The 13,319-nt window shown below is 42.8% G+C and overlaps 1 protein-coding gene across 2 annotated transcripts in view; it reads left to right on the forward strand.

The window, feature by feature from the left end:
• Positions 1–13,319, forward strand: part of LOC149331107 (uncharacterized) — a 121,888-nt gene that overhangs the window by 75,053 nt on the left and 33,516 nt on the right. The gene's annotated exons all lie outside the window — the stretch shown is intronic.

Here is a 13,319-nt window from a genome sequence, read left to right on the forward strand (position 1 = left end):
ATGCGCGTGCGCTAACAAGCCCGTCCTGCTTGAGCTAATTGTAGTGCTGGGGACGGCAGGCGACTGTTCTTACTTCCTCGTCAGATCGCGTCTGATTTTCGTGTTCACGATGTGTTACTTATTGCCATGCAGCAGAGTTCGTCATATAGTATTTCACAACGAGCCGGAAAAGTGTGAAAGTGAGTGGGCGCTTCATCTTGGGAAAATGACAGTATTACCTCGTTTTTTTTTTCGCAAATAATTTATCATCATTTTCGTCATCATCATAAACTGGCCTACGCACATTCGACGACAAAGGCAGTTCCCACTGAAATACATTTAACTCCGTCCTATGTCAGCTGAGACCACACTACGCTCGCAAACTTCCTAATCTCCCGCAGACACCTGATTATCAGCCAGTTCCTGCAACGGTTATACGTTTACGTCCACTTGGGACCCGCTCCTTTACCTTAATGTACCTGCGATTTCCTGTTCTTAGGGACAACTAGGGCAACACTTGAGTTCTAGAATACATAACCGCGGTGGGCTCTGATACTCCAGCGGACGTCCGCAGGACGTCTCAGATGTCCTGCGGACATCCTAGGGATTTCAAGTGCCCATTGGACAATCCAACTCATATACTCACATTTAATTTTCAGTTTGTTTTTTAAATTTCTTTAGTTTGTTCATTTTTTCTGAAAAATATACACCACTGCCTGAGTCCTTAGCCAAAGGGTACTTATGAATCCGTGCAGTAAAAACAAAGAAATCGTTGAGTATGTTTTCTACTGCATGCTACTTCGAACGCATACAATGGCATCAATCCCTTCTAGCCAGTCAGCAAGGATGTGCGATAAGTGGCATATTGGGAGACTGGGTGGTAAGGAAAATTTTTATAATTAAATTTTTCGTGCACTGCACGCGATATTTGGCTGGCACAGCCTTAGAGATTTAATGGCGAGTTATGCTAGTTGACGAATATCACTGCTAAGAACCAAGCGAAATGTTGCGGAACAAAATGTTCGAAATATACACGTAATGCTCGCTTTTGTCATGATTCGAATATTCTATTAACATTTACACATGTGCAACATTCCTGGACAGAAACTTAAACATTGCAAAACTGAATGGTACTTGTATGGAAATATAGAAGATAATGTTCCATTCTTCCCATATGCAGCAAAGCCATTCCTTTGTAGTGTTTCTATCGCTCGCATCGAGCATTTAAGACTGCCATAGAAAACTAATTGGGAACGCTCCGGTTCTGAGCTCCCTGTTAACATCTACGACGTCCAAATGCTTGTCGTATCCCAATCCCGTAATTCACGTCTTACAGCAAGTACTGCTTTTTCCTCGCTGATGCGCTGGGAAAATGACGGTCGAATTGTGTAGGTAGGCCAGATGCGAACTACGTAAGCTAGCCCTTCAGATTTCACACCGGTTCCTGTGTTCGTGTCCATTTTTCACAGACGGAAGTGGTTCGGGCAGTGATAATGGGCCCATATATGCGGAATGGGTCATTCTCTACTTTATATTCATAAATCCCTGGGAGTCCTCGTGCCTCTTCTGGTCCAGTGGTGCAGCGGTTAAGCAATGCGACACGGCCATGCGTTGGCAGGTGCTGCCATCGGTAGGAATTGTGAGATCCAGTTGCTCTTCCCGAGCAACCTTCGTGACCAATCGTGACGAATTGAACTGCTGAGTGTCGCGATTGGCAGGGCGATGAAGGATGGTCAAGGACGGTCCTCCGTCCAGAACTGTTGGTAGTAAGCAAAGATAATCGGAAAGTTGTGACTCCTTCATTCTGCAAGTCTTCCTGGCCTATTGAACGATGAGAACGTCTACTTACACACACACACACACACGCACACACACGCACACACACACACACACACACACACACACACACACACACACACACACACACACACACACACACACACACACACACACACACACACACACGCGCGCGCGCACGCACACACACACACACGCGCGCGCGCACGCACACACACACACACACGCACGCACACACGCGCACGCACACACACACACACACACACACACACACACACACACACACACACGCGCGCGAAATTGAGAAACGCTTCATTTAGGTAAACATTTATTGCTAGTCGACGTTTCGGACAGAACCTGTCCTTTCGAGGCAAAAGGACAGGCTCTGTCCGAAACGTCGACTCCCAATAAATGTTTACCTAAAAGAAGCGTTTCTCAATTTCGCACTCTAGCAACGAAGTACTTTTATCTTTATTTGCTATATATATATGGCCACCGGGATGTGCGCAACCTCCCCATTAATATATATATATATATATGCCCCCCGAAAGCAGCAGATTTGACAGCCGTCGTCGTAGCTCAGCGGTAGAGCACCGGGCGCGTAATTCGGAGGTCGTGGGCTCGGATCCCACCGGCGGCATGTGGTTGTTTTTTCTTCTGTTTTTCTAATAAATTAGCTTTGAGCGATAACATATTCAGCAATATTCTAAAATCTAACAACAGCACAAAATAAATAAATTAAAAATCCCCTCTGCCCCTTGGTTTCTGTGGCTGTTGGCTTCTCTCATATTTATAACGAGCACCTCATTCCCCTTCCCTTGTTTGCTTAATTGCTTAGCGAGGGCCTCGGTTCTGGCAGCCTTGACGCCATAGGAAGCATAAGAGGGTTCTCACGCAGCTTCCACCCTCGCCGTTCGTTGACATTCTACGTCACATCAGCGGTAACTCAGGACGTGCTACGTCCGCCGCTTAAGAACGTGGGTGGCGCTGATGAACACTCTCAAGGTTAGGTTATTTGTAAGCATAAATACCCCCAAAAGCAGAAGATTTGACAGTCGTCGCCGTAGCTCAGCGGTAGAGCACCGGACGCGTAATTCGGAGGTCGTGGGTTCGGATCCCACCGGCGGCATGTGGTTGTTTTTTCTTCTGCTTTTCTAATAAATTAGCTTTGAGCGACAACATATTCAGTAATCTAAAATCGAACAGCACAAAATAAATAAATTAAAAATTTAAGACAGAAAAGGAAAATAGCGCTGCAAAAAGACGTACACAAGAAAGACTGACACAGGACTTGCGCTAAATAAAATAAAATAAATAAAATAAGTAAATAAAATTAGATGAAGTTAGCGCAAGTCCTCTGTCAGTCTTTCTTGTGTACGTCTTTTTGCAGCGCTATTTTCCTTTTCTGTCTCAAATAATGCACCACCTAGCCCAAATTGACGTTCTTCTAAATTAAAAATCCCCTCTGCCCCTTGGTTTCTGTGGCTGTTGGCTTCTCTCATATTTATAACGAACCCCTCATTTCCCTTCCCTTATATATATATATATATATATAATGCTGCGGACGAGCGATGAAGTTCTTGAAAAAGGGGTCGAAGTTAGGTTGGCCGCTATCGGGAGCTGACTTAGTGCGCCCTGGTACGGACCGCCCTATATATATATATATATATATATATATATATATATATATATATATATATATATATATATATATATATATGACAGAAGCCAACAGCCACAGAAACCAAGGGGTACAGGGGATCTTTTTTTAATTTCTTTTTTTATTTTGTGGTGTTGATCAATTTAGAATATTACTGAATATGTTATTGCTTAAAGCTAATTGATCAGAAAAGCAGAAGAAAAACAACCACATGCCGCCATATATATATATATATATATATATATATATATATATATATATATATATATATATATATATATATATATATATATATATATATAAGATAAAGTCACCAGAAATTGAAAAACATAACAAGATTTACTTACGACGTGTCGGCTGGAGGACCAGCCGCCAAAAACGCTGGTCCTCCAGCCGAAACGTCGTGAATTAAATGTTATGTTTTTCAATTTCTGGTGACTTTATCTTATATTAATCAATCAGCTGCCAAGAAATAATTTTTGATATATATATATATATATATATATATATATATATAAAGCTTGTGCATTTCAGCTATGACCAAAACATTTTTTATTATTTACATTTTTTCACAATGTGATTGCAGTTATCCTCCGCGATGATTTAGTAATTTTTGACTATGCTTTGTTGACTACATTTATCATTCACTGGCGATGCATACTGAGGTGTTTGCCGCTGCGATGCGCCAATCAGAATGTTCCCTCCCCACGCACATACACTTATAAACTGTGTCTTTCGCCTGTACCTCATCAGTCTGACGAAGGCCAGACCCTGGTCGAAACGTTAGAATAAAGTTGTTGTTTTTCTACCGTGTGTCAACCGAATTACGTTTATGTTCTACCGGATCCATCGGATCTGCACCCCCTTCTTATGCAAAGAACTATATATATATATATATATATATATATATATATAGCGAAGTATACGCTTCGTTAAAGGAAACATATTTATTCAACTCGACGTTTCGATCGGAAGACCGATCTTCTTCAGGAGTGACCTGAAGAAGATCAGTCTTCCGATCGAAACGTCGAGTTGAATAAATATGTTTCCTTTAACGAAGCGTATACTTCGCTATATATTCTTATAAGCAGTCTAGTACTTCACGCTTTCGCAACCTATATATATATATATATATATATATATATATATATATATATATATATATATATATATATATATATATATATATGAGAGAAGTCAACAGCCACAGAAACCAAGGAGCACAGGGGATTTTTTTTAATTAATTTATTTTTTTGCGGTGTTGGTCAAGTAAGAATATTACTGTCGCTTAAAGCAAATTGATTAGAAAAGCAGAAGAAAAAACGACCACATGCCGCCGGTGGGATCCGAACCCACGACCTCCGAATTACGCGTCCGGTGCTCTACCTCTGAGCTACGGCGACGGCTGTCAAACCTTCTGCTTTCGGAGGTATTTATGTTTATAAATAACCTAACGTTGAGAGACAAGGAGAGGGGATGAGGGGCTCGTTATAAATATGACAGAAGCCAACAGCCACAGAAACCAAGGGGCACAGGGGATTTTTTTTAAGTTATTTATTTTGTGGTGTTGATCAATTTAGAATATTACTGAATATGTTATCGTTTAAAGATAACTGATTAGAAAAGCAGAAGAAAAAACAACCACCTGCCGCCGGTGGGATCCGAACCCACGACCTCCGAATTACGCGTCCGGTGCTCTACCTCTGAGCTACGGCGACGGCTGTAAATTCTTCTGCTTTCGGGGGTATTTATGTTTACAAGTAACCTAACCTTGAGAGTGTTCATCAGCGCCACCCACGTTCATAAGCGGCGGACGTAGAACGTCCTGAGTTACCGCAGGTGTGACGTAGAACGTCATCGAACGGAGAGGGTGGAAGCTGCGTGAGAACCCTCTTATGCTTCATAAGGCATCAAGGCTGCCAGAATCGAGGCCCTCGCTAAGCAATTAAGCAAACAAGGAGAGGGGATGAGGGGCTCGTTATAAATATGACAGAAGCCAACAGCCACAGAAACCAAGGGGCACAGGGGATTTTTTTTAAGTTATTTATTTTGTGGTGTTGATCAATTTAGAATATTACTGAATATGTTATCGTTTAAAGATAACTGATTAGAAAAGCAGAAGAAAAAACAACCACCTGCCGCCGGTGGGTGGCGCTGATGAACACTCTCAAGGTTAGGTTACTTGTAAACATAAATACCCCCGAAAGCAGAAGAATTTACAGCCGTCGCCGTAGCTCAGAGGTAGAGCACCGGACGCGTAATTCGGAGGTCGTGGGTTCGGATCCCACCGGCAGCAGGTGGTTGTTTTTTCTTCTGCTTTTCTAATCAGTTATCTTTAAACGATAACATATTCAGTAATATTCTAAATTGATCAACACCACAAAATAAATAACTTAAAAAAAATCCCCTGTGCCCCTTGGTTTCTGTGGCTGTTGGCTTCTGTCATATTTATAACGAGCCCCTCATCCCCTCTCCTTGTTTGCTTAATTGCTTAGCGAGGGCCTCGATTCTGGCAGCCTTGATGCCTTATGAAGCATAAGAGGGTTCTCACGCAGCTTCCACCCTCTCCGTTCGATGACGTTCTACGTCACACCTGCGGTAACTCAGGACGTTCTACGTCCGCCGCTTATGAACGTGGGTGGCGCTGATGAACACTCTCAAGGTTAGGTTACTTGTAAACATAAATACCCCCGAAAGCAGAAGAATTTACAGCCGTCGCCGTAGCTCAGAGGTAGAGCACCGGACGCGTAATTCGGAGGTCGTGGGTTCGGATCCCACCGGCGGCAGGTGGTTGTTTTTTTTTTTTTCTTCTGCTTTTCTAATCAGTTATCTTTAAACGATAACATATTCAGTAATATTCTAAATTGATCAACACCACAAAATAAATAACTTAAAAAAAATCCCCTGTGCCCCTTGGTTTCTGTGGCTGTTGGCTTCTGTCATATTTATAACGAGCCCCTCATCCCCTCTCCTTGTTTGCTTAATTGCTTAGCGAGGGCCTCGATTCTGGCAGCCTTGATGCCTTATGAAGCATAAGAGGGTTCTCACGCAGCTTCCACCCTCTCCGTTCGATGACGTTCTACGTCACACCTGCGGTAACTCAGGACGTTCTACGTCCGCCGCTTATGAACGTGGGTGGCGCTGATGAACACTCTCAAGGTTAGGTTACTTGTAAACATAAATACCCCCGAAAGCAGAAGAATTTACAGCCGTCGCCGTAGCTCAGAGGTAGAGCACCGGACGCGTAATTCGGAGGTCGTGGGTTCGGATCCCACCGGCGGCAGGTGGTTGTTTTTTCTTCTGCTTTTCTAATCAGTTATCTTTAAACGATAACATATTCAGTAATATTCTAAATTGATCAACACCACAAAATAAATAACTTAAAAAAAATCCCCTGTGCCCCTTGGTTTCTGTGGCTGTTGGCTTCTGTCATATTTATAACGAGCCCCTCATCCCCTCTCCTTGTTTGCTTAATTGCTTAGCGAGGGCCTCGATTCTGGCAGCCTTGATGCCTTATGAAGCATAAGAGGGTTCTCACGCAGCTTCCACCCTCTCCGTTCGATGACGTTCTACGTCACACCTGCGGTAACTCAGGACGTTCTACGTCCGCCGCTTATGAACGTGGGTGGCGCTGATGAACACTCTCAAGGTTAGGTTACTTGTAAACATAAATACCCCCGAAAGCAGAAGAATTTACAGCCGTCGCCGTAGCTCAGAGGTAGAGCACCGGACGCGTAATTCGGAGGTCGTGGGTTCGGATCCCACCGGCGGCAGGTGGTTGTTTTTTCTTCTGCTTTTCTAATCAGTTATCTTTAAACGATAACATATTCAGTAATATTCTAAATTGATCAACACCACAAAATAAATAACTTAAAAAAAATCCCCTGTGCCCCTTGGTTTCTGTGGCTGTTGGCTTCTGTCATAACGTTGAGAGTGTTCATCAGCGCCACCCACGTTTGTAAGCGGCGGACGTGGAACGTCCTGTGTTACCGCTGGTGTGACGTAGAACGCCATCGAAGGGCGTGGGTGGAAGCTGTGAGAACCCTCTTATGCTTCCTATGGCATCATGGCTGCCAGAACCGAGGCACTCGCTAAGCAATTAAGCAAACAAGGGAAGGGGAATGAGGGGCTCGTTATAAATATGAGAGAAGCCAACAGCCACAGAAACCAAGGAGCACAGGTGATTTTTTTTTAATTAATTTATTTTTTTTGCGGTGTTGGTCAAGTAAGAATATTACTGTCGCTTAAAGCAAATTGATTAGAAAAGCAGAAGAAAAAACAACCACATGCCGCCGGTGGGATCCGAACCCACGACCTCCGAATTAAGCGTCCGGTGCTCTACCTCTGAGCTACGGCGACGGCTGTCGAACCTTCTGCTTTCGGAGGTATTTATGTTTACAAATAACCTAACCTTGAGAGTGTTCATCAGCGCCACCCACGTTTGTAAGCGGCGGACGTGGAATCAATTTATTTAGCATTTCTTTCAATACAGAAATAAATGCAAGGATAAGAACAAAAAGCTGCTTCTCGAGCAGCTTGACAACGGTTCTTACCCCTTGTTTTCTCTTGGCAACGGATAACAGCAGAAATAATACAAAGCTGCGATTAAAATTGTACGAAGATAAGAGCATGTAGTATACATAGAAACTGTAAACACAAAATATATAGTAAACACAAAATACATAATATACATAGTAATTCCAAACAAAAATGCTGCATATTAGTAAAAAGTAATAATACTGGTTCAATGTAACTGATAGACATGGATTCAATAAGACGAATACTAATACTTAATCACCAATATTTTGCACACTGAAGAACATCTAACGGCGAAATTGATATATGGCTATACAGGACTAAAAACATTTCCTGCTACATTTGCAGGCATAGAAGCACAGACCACAGTTTTACCACAGACAGTGTAATGCAGCCACCATTAAAAATACGTGCACAAAAGGCTGCAATAATAAAACAAGATTTCAAAAACATTGACGTTACCTCCCTAAATTGTGAGTGAACAAACACTTAAGGTGTTGTTTCGATAGTGTGTGGATGTCCGTGTTTGAATTATGATAGTTGTTAAGTAAAGTAGGCATAATGTATTGTAGTCTGTTGTGACCATGATTCGTGCGGGAAAACGGCACCAACCATACTTCTCTTGTTCTTATATTGTACGGCACCTCGGGTGGTTTTGTTAAATTGCATAATCGTAGAAAAGGCATCCGATTAAATTTCAGGGAATATTTGTATTTTAATAGGGCATTCAGCTCGTACATATGTGTCACAGGAACAACACCAAGTAAGGGGAACAGGTCACTTGTGTGAGCGTCGTATGGAACATCTGCTATGTGACGGAGAGCTCTTTTTTGTAAAAGAAGGAGTTTGTTGATGTTCGTTAGTGATGTAGTTCCCCATACAAGATTACAATAGTTTAGGGGAGGATTGAAAATAGCATTATAAAGTAGCAGCTTTATTTTGAGTGGAAGAACTTGTCTAAATCGGCAAAGTATCCCGCAAGCCCTGGCCAGACATTTAATCACACAGCCTACATGGATATCCCAGATCAAGTTCTCGTGAAAGGTGACACCGAGCGTTTTCACTTCCTTTGTTATTTCTATCTTCTCAGATCCTAAATAGAGATTAAGATTACGGTCAACAAATTTTTGTGATGGCGAGAAAATGACAGCCTTTGTTTTTTTATTGTTTATTGCTAAAGAATTAATTTTGCTCCATTCTGACAATTTATTCAGGGTAATATTTCCAAATTTCTCGAGTTCCGTCGTATCGTCACATTGAATGAAAAAGCTCGTGTCATCTGCATAAATTACCAAAGAGGCTTCTGGGGATACCCGTGTTATATCATTAATGTATATATTGAAGAGTACCGGTCCGAGGACACTGCCCTGTGGTACTCCGCATGCTATGCTTCGTAATGTGGACTGCTCTTCTCCGATAGAAACGCATTGTTTTCTGTTTTCTAAATAAGATCTTAGGAGAGCAAGGACAATGCCACGAAAACCGTAGTGCTCTAATTTAGCGAAAAGAGTTTGATGATTAATTCTGTCGAAAGCCTTTGAAAAGTCAACGTAAACACCTAATGTTACTTTTCTTTCTTCGAATCCTTTGATAATGAAATCTTTTTGGGTTAGAAGAGCCAGTTCCGTAGACATATTTTGGCGGAAACCAAACTGGCGCTCCGACAAAACATTATGCTTATTACAAAATGACATAATCCTTTTACAGATGACTTTTTCAAATCCCTTTGAGATAACTGGCAGCACCGAAACTGGGCGGTAGTTCGAAAGCTCATTTTTGTTTCCAGATTTGTACAGGACAGTCACTTTAGCCCTCTGCATGTTCAATGGAAAGACACCAGTGGCTAGACACACATTGAAAATATGGGCAATAACGTCTACCAGGAGGTCGACAACAAACTTAATAGGCCTGATTTCCAGCCCGTCTATATCTCGTGCTTTGCTGTTTTTGCAGGACATAAAAACTGAGTGAATTTCCTGTGGTGTAATAGGTTCAAAAAAAGCAGAGTTTGCATTAGGTGCACCTAAAAAGAGTTTTGCATGTTCATTATAGTTGCTATTTGCAAGAGTTGTGAAGTATTCGTTAAAATGAGATGCTAATTGCGTACCAGTTAATTGCTGATCGTTGATTGTGATTTTCAGACTATCATTCTGTTTTGTGCCTGGTTTCAATAAATGATTTATTTCACGCCATATGAGGTCACTGCGGCCAGATGCCTCATTAAAAACATGTTCGTAGTAATCTTTCTTAGATTTCCGCAAGAACTTCGTCACTTTATTTCTGTATTTTTTAAAAGCAGAAAAGTCTGCAGGATTTCGAGTTTTCACGAAATGAAAGTACATTTCATCTTTTTCGCGTATCATTTCGAGGCACTCATCTGTGAGCCATGGCTTGCGAATTTTTTTTGAACTCTTTACTCTTTTCACATGAAAACAACTATCGTAAACATTCTTAAGGACAGTCATAAACGTGTCATATGCTAGATTTCCATCTGTGCATTCATATACAGAGGTCCAGTTTGTGCATTCCACCCGACTTCGAAAAAGATTGAGAGTTTTCAGGTTAATATTTCGTGTAAGAAAAGACATTGGGGGATTGGCACAGTTTTTCAAAACACCATTTTTCCTGACACCAACGTCCTGAGTTACCGCTGGTGTGACGTAGAACGCCATCGAAGGGCGTGGGTGGAAGCTGTGAGAACCCTCTTATGCTTCCTATGGCATCAAGGCTGCCAGAACCGAGGCACTCGCTAAGCAATTAAGCAAACAAGGGAAGGGGAATGAGGGGCTCGTTATAAATATGAGAGAAGCCAACAGCCACAGAAACCAAGGAGCACAGGTGATTTTTTTTTATTTATTTATTTTTTTGCGGTGTTGGTCAAGTAAGAATATTACTGTCGCTTAAAGCAAATTGATTAGAAAAGCAGAAGAAAAAACAACCACATGCCGCCGGTGGGATCCGAACCCACGACCTCCGAATTACGCGTCCGGTGCTCTACCTCTGAGCTACGGCGACGGCTGTCAAACCTTCTGCTTTCGGAGGTATTTATGTTTACAAATAACCTAACCTTGAGGGGATGCTTTGCCTGAATGCTTTCGATAGCGCATGTATTTTTCGCCCGATGCAGCCAAACTTTGTCGAGCCACAGCGGTGAGGGTAACTGCGTTTACGAAATTCTAAAAACTGATATGGCTATTACTAACGGCCGGCTACAAATATCTAATTGCAACTAGGCGCCTAACTGTAATAGTTAAAAAGTTAATTATTAAAAATTAGTGAACCAGTTTACTATCTAATATGATTCACCGGTTTTCTGGTGTCCGCCAACATTGGTAATACTATGCTGCAAAAGCCATATCTTTAACAAGAAAATTCTACTTGTGAGAATTTTTGGAAGTGTTCGCTGAAACACCCGGTGTGTGTGTGTAGTATATATATATATATATATATATATATATATATATATATATATATATATATATATATATATATATATATGGGGAGGTTGTGCACATCCCGCTGGTCAGGTGGGCAGCCTGGCACAAAGCACAAACTAATACACACCGGCTGAACGCGGCAAGTGGCCACCACAAGTGCTACCGCGCTAAAACCATTTGATGGTCAAATGTTTTAGGGGAATCCCCCAAGGTGGAGTAGATTTCTAATAAGGGAGTAATTACTCATTGGCATCCACCCAAGCGCAGCCATACGGCTACAAAGGAAAGCTATACAGCTTTCTCAGAAACTTCGTAGTTAAAGAAAAATTCGTCCTGGTCCGGGGTTCGAACCCGGAACCACCGCCACACCGGAGCAGTCGCTCTACCAATTGAGCTAACCGGGACGGCAAGCTTATGGTAGGGCGAGAGCGAATTGATCAGTAACTCGAAGTGGGAAGAGTGTTGGTCAAATGTTTTAGGGGAATCCCCCAAGGTGGAGTAGATTTCTAATAAGGGAGTAATTACTCATTGGCATCCACCCAAGCGCAGCCATACGGCTACAAAGGAAAGCTATACAGCTTTCTCAGAAACTTCGTAGTTAAAGAAAAATTCGTCCTGGTCCGGGGTTCGAACCCGGAACCACCGCCACACCGGAGCAGTCGCTCTACCAATTGAGCTAACCGGGACGGCAAGCTTATGGTAGGGCGAGAGCGAATTGATCAGTAACTCGAAGTGGGAAGAGTGTTGGTCAAATGTTTTAGGGGAATCCCCCAAGGTGGAGTAGATTTCTAATAAGGGAGTAATTACTCATTGGCACCCACCCAAGCGCAGCCATACGGCTACAAAGGAAAGCTATACAGCTTTCTCAGAAACTTCGTAGTTAAAGAAAAATTCGTCCTGGTCCGGGGTTCGAACCCGGAACCACCGCCACACCGGAGCAGTCGCTCTACCAATTGAGCTAACCGGGACGGCAAGCTTATGGTAGGGCGAGAGCGAATTGATCAGTAACTCGAAGTGGGAAGAGTGTTGGTCAAATGTTTTAGGGGAATCCCCCAAGGTGGAGTAGATTTCTAATAAGGGAGTAATTACTCATTGGCATCCACCCAAGCGCAGCCATACGGCTACAAAGGAAAGCTATACAGCTTTCTCAGAAACTTCGTAGTTAAAGAAAAATTCGTCCTGGTCCGGGGTTCGAACCCGGAACCACCGCCACACCGGAGCAGTCGCTCTACCAATTGAGCTAACCGGGACGGCAAGCTTATGGTAGAGCGAGAGCGAATTGATCAGTAACTCGAAGTGGGAAGAGTGTTGGTCAAAAGTTTTAGGGGAATCCCCCAAGGTGGAGTAGATTTCTAATAAGGGAGTAATTACTCATTGGCATCCACCCAAGCGCAGCCATACGGCTACGAAGGAAAGCTATACAGCTTTCTCAGAAACTTCGTAGTTAAAGAAAAATTCGTCCTGGTCCGGGGTTCGAACCCGGAACCACCGCCACACCGGAGCAGTCGCTCTACCAATTGAGCTAACCGGGACGGCAAGCTTATGGTAGGGCGAGAGCGAATTGATCAGTAACTCGAAGTGGGAAGAGTGTTGGTCAAATGTTTTAGGGGAATCCCCCAAGGTGGAGTAGATTTCTAATAAGGGAGTAATTACTCATTGGCATCCACCCAAGCGCAGCCATACGGCTACAAAGGAAAGCTATACAGCTTTCTCAGAAACTTCGTAGTTAAAGAAAAATTCGTCCTGGTCCGGGGTTCGAACCCGGAACCACCGCCACACCGGAGGAGTCGCTCTACCAATTGAGCTAACCGGGACGGCAAGCTTATGGTAGGGCGAGAGCGAATTGATCAGTAACTCGAAGTGGGAAGAGTGTTGGTCAAATGTTTTAGGGGAATCCCCCAAGGTGGAGT

This window comes from Amblyomma mixtum, chromosome 8 (genome assembly GCF_055824585.1).
Source record: "Amblyomma mixtum isolate Tamu chromosome 8, ASM5582458v1, whole genome shotgun sequence".
Classification (NCBI taxonomy): Eukaryota; Metazoa; Arthropoda; class Arachnida; order Ixodida; family Ixodidae; genus Amblyomma; species Amblyomma mixtum.